The sequence below is a fragment of the Limulus polyphemus genome, unplaced genomic scaffold, assembly GCF_000517525.1.
Source record: "Limulus polyphemus unplaced genomic scaffold, Limulus_polyphemus-2.1.2 Scaffold3685, whole genome shotgun sequence".
In the NCBI taxonomy this organism is placed as follows: Eukaryota; Metazoa; Arthropoda; class Merostomata; order Xiphosura; family Limulidae; genus Limulus; species Limulus polyphemus.
Genome location: NW_013669295.1, coordinates 32,960 through 44,303, shown reverse-complemented (window position 1 = coordinate 44,303; position 11,344 = coordinate 32,960).

The window sequence follows — 11,344 nt, the reverse complement described above, 5'->3', positions numbered from 1 at the left end:
GGTTAACCCAGTGTGTATTTTTGGTATTGTTGATGACCACTAAAGACAACAATTTAGACTCGGTATAAAGTGGTTAACCCAGTGTGTATTTTTGGTATTGTTGATGACCACTAAAGACAACAATTTAGACTCGGTATAAAGTGGTTAACCCAGTGTGTGTGTGTGTGTTCAGTGCTGAAGGTGAATCTCTCTCTCTAATTAACTGATAGGGCCCCGGCATGGCCAGGTGGTTAGGGCGCTCGACTCGCAATTTGAGGGTCGCGGGTTCAAATCTCCATCACACCAAACATGCTCGCCCTTTAAGCCGTGGGGGCGTTATAATGTGACGGCCAATCCCACTATTCGTTGGTAAAAGAGTAGCCCAAGAGTTGGCGATGGGTGGTGATGACTAGCTGCCTTCCTTCTAGTCATACACTGCTAAATTAGGGACGGCTAGCGCATATAGCTCTCGTGTAGCTTAGCGCAAAATTCAGAACAAATCCAACAAGTATAAGTAGTATAAGTAAACAGTTTTGTATGCTTAATTTCCGGATACTCTATATTTTAGATTTTTATCTAGTTTTTGTTTCGATTATCATTTACACTTTTCAATAACTACTATTGTTTACAACTTGCAAAATAACACGTGTATAGGCGTAGAGCGTATTATACACGATCCTGCATACTATATTAATTTTGATTAGTAAATTCTTAAATCGTACACTGAACTTTGAACTTGATGGATGTTTAAATGGTTTTCATCTACTACGCTGCATTGTAGTGATCAGAAAATGTTTTGAATAATTCTGTTAAACTGATTGTGTTTGGAGCTGCGAAAAAAACTGAACTGTACGTTTAATTAACTCTAGAAGTTTGTGGAAATAGGCCTGGAACATTCTAGATGACTTCACGAAAATCAAATTTAACCCTACACTTCATTGGTTATTTTAATTTTGATGGTTGACCCTCAACTTTTAGGCAGAACAAAAATTCATCTCAGAAAATAGGCGGTTGTTGCAGTTGTGCTCTATGAACAGACAAATATATTATTAATTTTTAAAACTCTTTTTCACTACCAAATTTTTAACAAACTCTCTCTCTCTGTGCCAAGTTTATGTTTAGACACACAATGAAAAACAAAACAATTTTTTTTTTTTAAATATTTTATGACGTATTTGAAATTGGTAGACTTAGGGTAGTTTGGAAACTCGCACGGTAGCAATCTAGATGTGACCCTGGCGGTGAAAGAGTTATGTATAATTAAGACAAATTAGATATTACTGACGTTGGAATTTCCGTGGACTGCATGAAGGTTCCAGTATAGAAGACAAAAATATCATCCATTTCTGGTATCCAGAAGTCTTTAAAATATTCCCGCCAAGCTTATTAACAGATAAATTAATGTTGTGATAATCATGTGTTTGCATACCTTTAGGCTTAACAAATAATCTGAAAGTCCACTTACTTGCTTTTATGACTTTAGGCATTATAAATGTTATGAAAAGGTCTTCTCCAGACATGAAATGGGGGAGTAACTCCTTAAGAATACCAATCTTCCAATAAGATGGTACTTTCGCGTCTTTTTGTTCACGCGAGTTTAGAAATTAAAACATTTGAGGACGATAACATATTACTAATCATCGTTTCGCACAAGACAGTTAATCCAGTAAATAAAAACACCACAGATACTGCAAAAACATGTTCACAAGTATATGAAAGTAAGCCTAAGGGTATGTATACACATGATTTTCAAAATTTTTATTGAATCTGAAAGTATGCAGACAAGTGACTTTCACAATATTTGTTAAGCCTAAATGTATGCAAACAGACGATTCTTACACATTTTATTCAGTCGAAAGGCATGCAGACAAGGGACTTTCACAATATTTGTTAAGCCTAAAGGTGTGCAAACAGACGATTCTTACACATTTTATTCAGTCGAAAGGCATGCAGGGTAAATCAAGTGGGTGGCTTCATTTGTTCATTCTCTTTAATCATGTCCCTTCCTCCTTTCTCCCCGGTGCCCAAGCGGCAAGCTTGAGAGTTTCAAACGTTAAAATTTGACATTCGACTCTGCTGTGTGCACAGTATAGACTGCCATGCCCATTGTGCAGCTTTGCGTTTTGACGGCAAACAAGCAAACCCTTTAATGTTGAATTTCTTGCCAATCTGTAAACTTTTAAATGGCGTGTACTGTGAAATGTAATTTCTCGGATGTAAAATACAGAAGAGCCGACACAGGGAAACAGAAGTATATTTGAGTAAGTGCAACATTTATTTATTCAGTAAATTTCAAATATCATTTTTCTAGCCATCATCTTACCATAATGGACGTAACGTGTGTATATGTATCTATGTATGTGACCGAAATAAAAAAAAATACTATGTGGCGCCATCTACCGAATGACACAACAATCAAAAATCCATAAAATATTTCACACTTTGTGTATTCAAGATTCAGACAATTATAAAAATAAGTACAGTATGTACAACAACCATTTCTTTATAATAGAACACAATTTTAAATAAAATTACTCTCCTCACAACAAGAACACGACTTTCACCAGGACTGTACGTGAGGGTTTGATTATATCTTTATTGATGTAATTTGTAAATATAGTACTAAAAAAATGGAGTTCTTATAAAAAAAAAACTTATTTTTCCAGTAAAGAGTATCACTTTTAATATATAAAAATATTACAGTTTATATCAGCATTATCCGAACACTTTTCCCGTGCAGTACTTCTCAGAAAACCCCCCTTTTTTTAGAAAATGTTTAGTTTTTCTAAATTTTTTTTCAATGAGTTAATAATACTAGTACAAACAGCCGCCCGTACGGCAGCGTTTCTGCTAGTTTCAAATAATTTCGCAAATCGCAATGGGGTCAGACTTGTGGTGGGCAAAACAAAAAAGAACATTGTTGAACAGAGTTGTTTAGCCTAGTGTCGGCTAAAAATACGAAGAATTAAATTGTGGCGGAATGCTACAAGTTCTCCAAATACCTATAGAATGATAGGTTTCTTTTTTGTCAGTGTAAAACACTTAAATACACCAGTTCGAAAAAGGAATATTCTTCTCTAAATGTGGACACCGTGATCGTGAATGTTATGTCGACTTAACTGAACGCACCTCAAATATTTCAAATAACGTTTAAATTTGTTTGTTTATATTAGAGCCCAAGCCACATTCAGTTATCTGCCGTCACTACCGCAGGGAATCGAACCCCGGATTTTATCATTGCAAGTCCGTAAACAAACCGCTGTCCCAAATTTCGATAAGCCAAATAACGTTTAAGTTTGTTTTAGAGCAAAGACACGTTGAACTCTCTGTCGTGTCCACCTTGGTGAATCGAACCTCGGATTTTAGCGTTGTAAGTCCGTAAACTTACCGCTTTACCAACGGTGGACATTACGTTTAACGTAACCCACTATATCAAGACCTACACAAATATTGCCCGTATCAACCAAGAGTGGATATGGTGAAAGGAATTAGTTAAAAACAGAAAACGAACGTGCTCATTATCTAGCCTCTCAACACGTAAACAAACACTGTGGCTGCTCTGCAAGAGAGATGAATTCTGACCAATGATTGCTGGTGTCTGATAAAAACCAGGCTTCTGTGCCAGCTGCTCTTTAGATAATCTCCCATATCAATTTACAAAATGAAAATATATATATATATATATATATATATTAGTTCACCAACAAGTGACACTGAGTTCTTTTCCTAACCCTAAATATTTTCTATTCTTTTAAAATTTTCAGTGGAATGTTGTTATCAACTAAAACTCGTTTCGAAGGTAAGTAATTTCGTAAAATCCAAAGCTTGATGAACAGAACTTTTTTTTTCCCCACAAATGTCTAAGGTGATGAAGCATTTCGACCAGGTTTAAATCGAAAAGCAAGGTAATTCTCAAACTGACAGAAGCAATACATGATAACTAACACTAAACCACATCTAAACACATCTAATCAATTCGTTTTTTTATGAGAGCAAGCTGAAGTCGAGGTGATATTTGTGAGACGTAAAGTAACAAAAGTACTGTTTCTTATTTTCAATTATCTTCAAAAATTCTTAACATTTAACATTTAGAGGAGGATATATCTAATTAAAATGTTTTTATGCGGATATTATTAACATAAATAAATATAGGTTGTTGTAAAGCTCAAAGTTACATAATGGGCTGTCCGTGTTCTGCCCTCAATGGGTATCGAAGCCTGACTTTTAGAGGCCGTTAGTCTACTGACTGACCGCTGTCATCCCATTTCTGTCAATTTTTAAAAAATGTACAATTATGTACTTTTTTTTTTACTATTATTGCAAAATGTTATTAAATTTTTCCTGAAATAATTAATTGATAAGATGTTACTTTTGAATTATTTTATTGAAATTATTCAGAGATTATCGTTTCCAAGAGTTGTGTTTTCATATTTTTTAGGCCTAATACCCATATTTATTTATGAAAGCACCCGAATTTTCTTTAATGTTTGTTTTACAATTTTCGGTCAAAAAACGATATAATTATATAGAGGGCTGTCTTCAAATTTTGAACTTTTGGGTTAAAGGATTTAATCAATTCACATTCTGAATCCGAATCCCTTTTTGCCTCCCGGTGGAACAGCGGTTAGTCTACTGACTTACAACGCTAAAATCTGCGGTTCGATTCCACTCCGTGGCCTTGCTATAAGAGAAATAAATAAACCGAATTATTTTAAAACGTACACAAACTTTTTATATATCACATGTTTATTGTACTTCATCATGCATATTTTGGGTGCCAGCAGTGATAAACTATTGTTATTATGTCACACGAGCCCTTATTATGGCTGTTTGCGAATAAATAACAAATAATTAGATGGTAAATTTTATTCAACCGCCTCTTACTGTGTAACAAAACTATCGTGCGCTCTGCATCATTTGAAAATGTAACTGAAAATCTGTTTTCTTTTCTAATTTAATGAACGGAAGAGATTTAAATGGAGGGAACAGATTTGAAATGGTTGAAAGATTTTTTTCTGTGATCTGTCCATCACGGGAATCGAAGCCCGAGTTTTAGCTTGATAAGCCTTCAGACCTACTGCTGAGACCCCGAACGTCTTTTTTTTTTTCAAATACTCCTATATGAGACTTCTTACTTCCGCTATTTATATCAGTCATTCTGCAATCTGCGGGTCGCGGGTTCGAATCTCCGTCCCATCAAACATGCTCACCCTTTCAGCCGTGGGGGCGTTATGATGTGACGGTCAATCCCACTATTCGTTGGTAAAAGAGTAGCCCAAGAGTTGGCGGTGGGTGGTGATGACTAGCTGCCTTCCCTCTAGCCTTACACTGCTAAATTAGGGACGGCTAGCGCAGATAGCCCTCGTGTAGCTTTGCGCGAAATTCAAAAACAAATAAACAGTCATTCTGACTTCTAAATCTCTGTGTATATCCTGAAACACAACATCAAGATTAACGGCAGTTTTTTTAAATCTCTTATGGTCGTAGGGTAATTTGATGACTGCTGATTTTCAATTTTCCTTAAACTTTATGTAGCACCTTGAGGTTTAGGTTGCTTGTTTGGGGCTTTATGGCGCAAAGTAGCTAAGATATCTGCGCCATAGCATTCTTGAAAAACCAAACAAACCTTGGAATGGTTAATTTTCTGCTTCCATTTGTCACAGATTAATTATTTAGATTTCCTCCAGTCTCATTTACATACTTTTTATTTTGAAGAACATATTTTTCTTAAAACTCTTCTCAAACCTTAAGTTTTAAGAGTGCTAGTTTGTGGTTTTATCCCTCGGTTAAGTTTTTTTTTTTTTTACTTTTTTGTGCAGTATAAAACTTTACCGTGTGGGTGTATGACAGATGTTATATAATATAGTATATATTCTATTGTTCACTCGTTATTTGTTCTAACCAAAAACGGTTTATCAACTTCGGTATAGGAGGTGCAAAACGAGTTTTGCTTAACATTACCGACTTCTCATTAAAGAGAATACAGCTTTCAACGTGGAACTGAGATTACTCTTAATATAAGGAAAGAAAGGCCGAACTTGCATGGGCTGTTCCCCTAAGAGTAACCTCTGAATTACCGTACCGCCATTTATAAAAAACAAAACTCAACTCGAGGACATTCACAAACGTAACGATATTATACTAACAAATCTCTTTTGCATCTGTTACAATCCCTAAGGGATCGGACGGGGTACCTTATAAGAGTGACAGTCAAATGCCAGTATTCGATCAGGTTTGTTTATTTGTTTTTGAATTTCGCGCAAAGCTACACGAGGGCTATCTGCGATAGCGTCCCTAATTTAGCAGTGTAAGACTAGAGGGAAGGCAGCTAGTCATCACCACCCACCGCCAACTCTTGGGCTACTCTTTTACCAACGAATAGTGGGATTGACCGTCACATTATAACGCCTCCGCGGCTGAAAGGGCGAGCATGTTTGGTGTGACGGGGATTCGAACCCGCGACCCTCATATTGCGAGTCGAGCGCCCTAACCACCTGGCCATTCCGGGCCCATATTCGATCAGACGAGAGTATCTCAAGAGTTGCCTGTGGGTATTGCTGACTAACTGCCTTTCCTTAAGTGTATGAGTTTGAAGTTGTGGACGGCTATTCGAAACTTAACCCTTTGTGTAGTTTTGCGCGAAAGATCTAAAAAAATATATATATATATATATAATTACTAGTTTCTTTCAGCGCTGTAAGTTAGGCAAATTAAACCTTTTGATAGGTGGGGTCCAGGCCTGGCAGTAGCATGGTAGATACTAAGGGTGAAACGAGAAACAGGTGAAAACCGTCCTCCATCCTCCAAAAAAGGGGTTAAATATAAATATTTGCTTGCCCCCGAATATACCGTAATGCACAATGCTGGAGTAAGGGTATCACACGGCCCACATATTGGTTGTACTTAGCCTGGAGATTAAGTGGGACTTGTTATCCCCAATATATATAGGTGTGTGTGTGTTATTTTAAGGGATTAACCAACTTATATAGTGGGTAGTGTTGACTAGCTGCCTTTCCTCTAGTCTACCACTTCTAAATTAGGGGCTAGCGCAGTTTAACCCTTGAATAGCTGCGTGCGAAATTCACATAACAAACAAACATCGTAGACTTTAATATCTTACACACATATTGCCTAACTTACAGTCGGAAGAAAGAATGATAATCGTTAGATATATCTGAATTATGAGACCGGGTGTGGGCTAGTTGTTAGCATGTACCGGACTGTGAATCTGAGGGTCCATGGTTTAAGTTCCCCTTGCTTCGCATATTGGGTAATTGGGTGTGTTATAGGAGTGAAGGTAAAGATCCCACTATCCGATCAGAGTAGTGCACGACTTAGCGGTGGGTGCTGTTGATTAGCTGCCTTCCATCTAGTATGTTAGATCAAAATTAGATATGGCTAACGCAGATAGCCATTGTGTAGCTTTGCAGGAATATCCGAAACAAACAAACGAAACTTGAATTTTGATTCGACGACAAGTGAAATCAAAAACGTGTTGTTTAAGCCTTTTCACAAAGTTTTAGTACTTCTCCAGAATTCTGCTGTTTTTTGTTTGTATCTTTATTTCTTATCTGTTTTGATTTGGCATAATTTAAACGACATATTTAAGCCTGTCACAAAACGTTCCCATATATATATTTTATTTGTTTGCATATCAGCTCATTTACATTAATTAATGCATTAATTAAACCAAATGAAGCTGGTTTTATATAAATGAAACCGATAACCAGCCGCACTGTTTGATGAATGAAAGCTATTAAAATTGAAACTCAAACCAACTACAAATCATTAAACCAACCCTAGCCTACTTAGTCTTAGCAAATGAAACTACAATGACAGACGCGGTACTAAGCCTAAAGTGGTGTCTCCACGGAAAACTCGACAGGAAACATAAATTTTCGAAGACCTCAAGAAAACAATTGACACCAGTGTCACCCAAATTAGTTATACGATTTAGTTAAAGACATAAAGTTCTTTCTTTACAAGCACACTCACAAATATGCTAGTGAGACAAGGTTCTCTTTGAGACAAGATGAGAGAATCCAGAACTGCCATACAGACATTTGATTCTTTTTAGGCAAGACAATTTAATAAACTACAACTGTTTGCGGAAGAGTAAAGTTTTTATGTTTCGCTAATAATTAAGAAGAGAAAGACCCGTAAAAAGTTTTGATTTTAATGTGAAAGAAAGCTTTGTAAACGTTAATTTAAACCATAAATACAAGTAATCAGGGGGTACAAACCTATATATAGAATTTCATTTATTTATCTACGTATAACAAACTTCTAATTAGCTGAGCATACGTTAAAAACATCTGTTAGATATAATTAACTGTTATTGGGCATCTAATGGACCGGATGTTATACTTCAGAATGTTTGAAGCTTAAATAAACCCTTCTCAGATATTATGTTATTTGAAAAGTGTATAATTACCTTTAGAAAGAACGAACCGCTGTTGACTAAAATTAAATTGAATTTATTAGACCCAAGGGTTCCACCTCTCCTAATCCCCGCTAGGGTGTGTTTGGATATATAGTTTTATAACTTTATTTTATTTTTTATTTATTACGTAGCTGCGTTACTTTAACGCCATTGTGTTGCATACAGTAATTTCCGTTGTAACCGTCTTTGGTGTTATCATAAAAAGGTACTTATCAACATTTTTCATCTCTGTCGTTAAGTTGATATGCATACATATTAGAGGGTTACTAGTAAATTACACTACTTTCTGAGAGGTGGCGATGCATGCTCAACCATTTAGTGAAGATACAGTATTGGAAATGATTATAGAGACGGTGAGGATAAAAGGTTATAAAAGGCAAAAACGAGACTGCTGAAGAGTATAGTTTACGCTCTGATTAATTTTTATGCAATCAGTAAGAAAATATCACACCAGTCTAAAGTTTTGATTGGTCAGGGACACTTCATTCGATGGCAATAATCCAAAAAGGGAACGTGAAAATGGTACTGTTGATAATAGAAATCGTCGTGGTATAAAATCGAAACTCTTCAGAAGTGGCGTTAAATATTTCAGGACATATTTCTGACGAGATAGACGACGACAGAGTGTACACAGATCTTGCCATCAACTTTGCTCTTCGATTGTTGCCTTGGAAATAATGAGACACGTTAACATCTCAGTGGATGATGGAAAGATGTAACCAAACCATAATGTTGAAATGAGCATAAGACCACAAACAGTGAAAGGAGCAAAACAGAAAAAAACGTGTCTTCTTTATGTGAATAATTCCGCGTTCTTTGATAACAGTTGACGACAGGTGACTTGATTGGGGGAGGGAGAACATATCTTAATCAATGTACAACATCTAAAGTATAGCCTGGTGGGGAGGGACTAGTACAAGTTTATGACGGCAACTCAGTTAAGGTGTTGGTGATCTACATAAAATTGATGGCACCCTGACTGCTGACAGGTACATTCATATTTTAATTCATCATGCCGTTCCCTCAAGACAATGATTTCAAGCATGCAGCAAACGTGGATGGTAGAATGGTGGAACGATATCTTCACAGTTAAAGGAACACTCACAACCATGGCTTGTCCCACAAAAAGTCCCAGTATGAACATGGTCAAACAGCGACTAAGAAATTTGGCTGAGTTGTGGAGATTGAAACATGACATTTTGAAAAACATTTCACGATCATAAAAAAAAAAACAAGGCGTACTTTGTTTAAAGCAAATACAAAGTATTAAAGCATTGCACACCTTAGTTGCTTGACTTTTGTATTTTCTGTATTGATGTATTATACTAGTGATAACTTGATCAATTAATGCCTCCGAGGGCGTTGCAAACTGCAAAGGGGTGCTAATTATAGTATTTGTGCAGTTCCGGATTTTATTTTTAATCTATGATTTGTTGATTGCAATGCTATTAAGTGTGTGTGTGTTTTTTTCTTTTCTTTTTTTTTCAAATAAAAATTACAGTAATAAAAGAGGATTATATGTTGGATTACTATTGCTTTCACACAAGGTAAACTTTATAAAAATACCAGGTGGGGGGCTAATTAGAGAGGGTACGTTAATTATGGGCAATACGGTAAATTACTCGTTGTTTATGACTTTTGTATGCTTATCACTACCGCCTTCTTATAATTACTTCCAATACAGTACATAAATCTATATATGTCCCCCGGTGGGACAACGGTAAGTTTACTGATTTAGAATTCTAAAATCCGGGGTTTGATTCCCCGAGACAGATACAACAGATAACCCAATATGGCTGTGCTCTAAAAATAAAAAAAAAAAAAATACGTTGCTTGAGCCCCCCCCCCCCCCCACCAGTGGGACAACAGTAAGTCTAGTGATTTACAATTCTAAAATCCGAGGTTTGATTCCCCGCGATAGATACGACATGTAGCCGAATGTGGTTGTGTTCTAAAATAAAATAAAAAAAGCCCATTGTGTCTGTGCTGTAAAATAGAATACAAATATGTAGTTTTAAATTATGAAACGTTATAAACACTTACGTGTGTTAAATATTTTCTTTAATCGGTAAAAACATGTATCAAGCCATATCATTTGCATTTTAAAGCAAGTGTTTCATTCAAATAAAAAAACAGTATACTTGAGGGCTTGTAAGGCTAATATTCGGGTTTCATATCTTGCAGTGGGAACAGCAGAGACAGTCCAATGTGCTCGGCGCTTAGACACCCTTCACCTCTTCCCGTGGCTCATCAGTAATTCTGAGGGCTTATAATGCTAAAAATCGGGTTTCGATACCCCTAGGTGCATGCGGCACATATTTTTAAATGACTAAATTTATTTTGAAAGTACCTGTCTATATTTTTTCAATGTGTACTTATAACGATATTTTTTTTGGTTTAGTTAGTTGTCGGCTAATAACATTTACGATATATACTGTAAATCCCTTAATGTCAATTTTTTGTCGTTGTTGTTTTATTACAGAATAAAACCACATTGGGCTATCTGTTGTGTCTACCAAGAGGAATCGAACCCCGCTGGCCCACCAGGGGACATTTTTTTTTTTTTTGGTCATGGTCAAGCATCATGCGACGGGCATAAATGGATTCAACCAGAAACGCTTGAGAAAGAAAAAAACAAACAAACAAACAAGCCAAAACAGTAGTAGTGGTGACTTTATGTGATAGGTTACACAGTAGTAGTGGTGACATTATGGTATTTTATGTGATAGGTTACACAGTAGTAGTGGTGACATTATGGTATTGTATGTGATAGGTTACACAGTAGTAGTGGTGACATTATGGTATTTTATGTGATAGGTTACACAGTAGTAGTGGTGACATTATGGTATTTTATGTGATAGGTTACACAGTAGTAGTGGTGACATTATGGTATTTTATGTGATAGGTTACACAGTAGTAGTG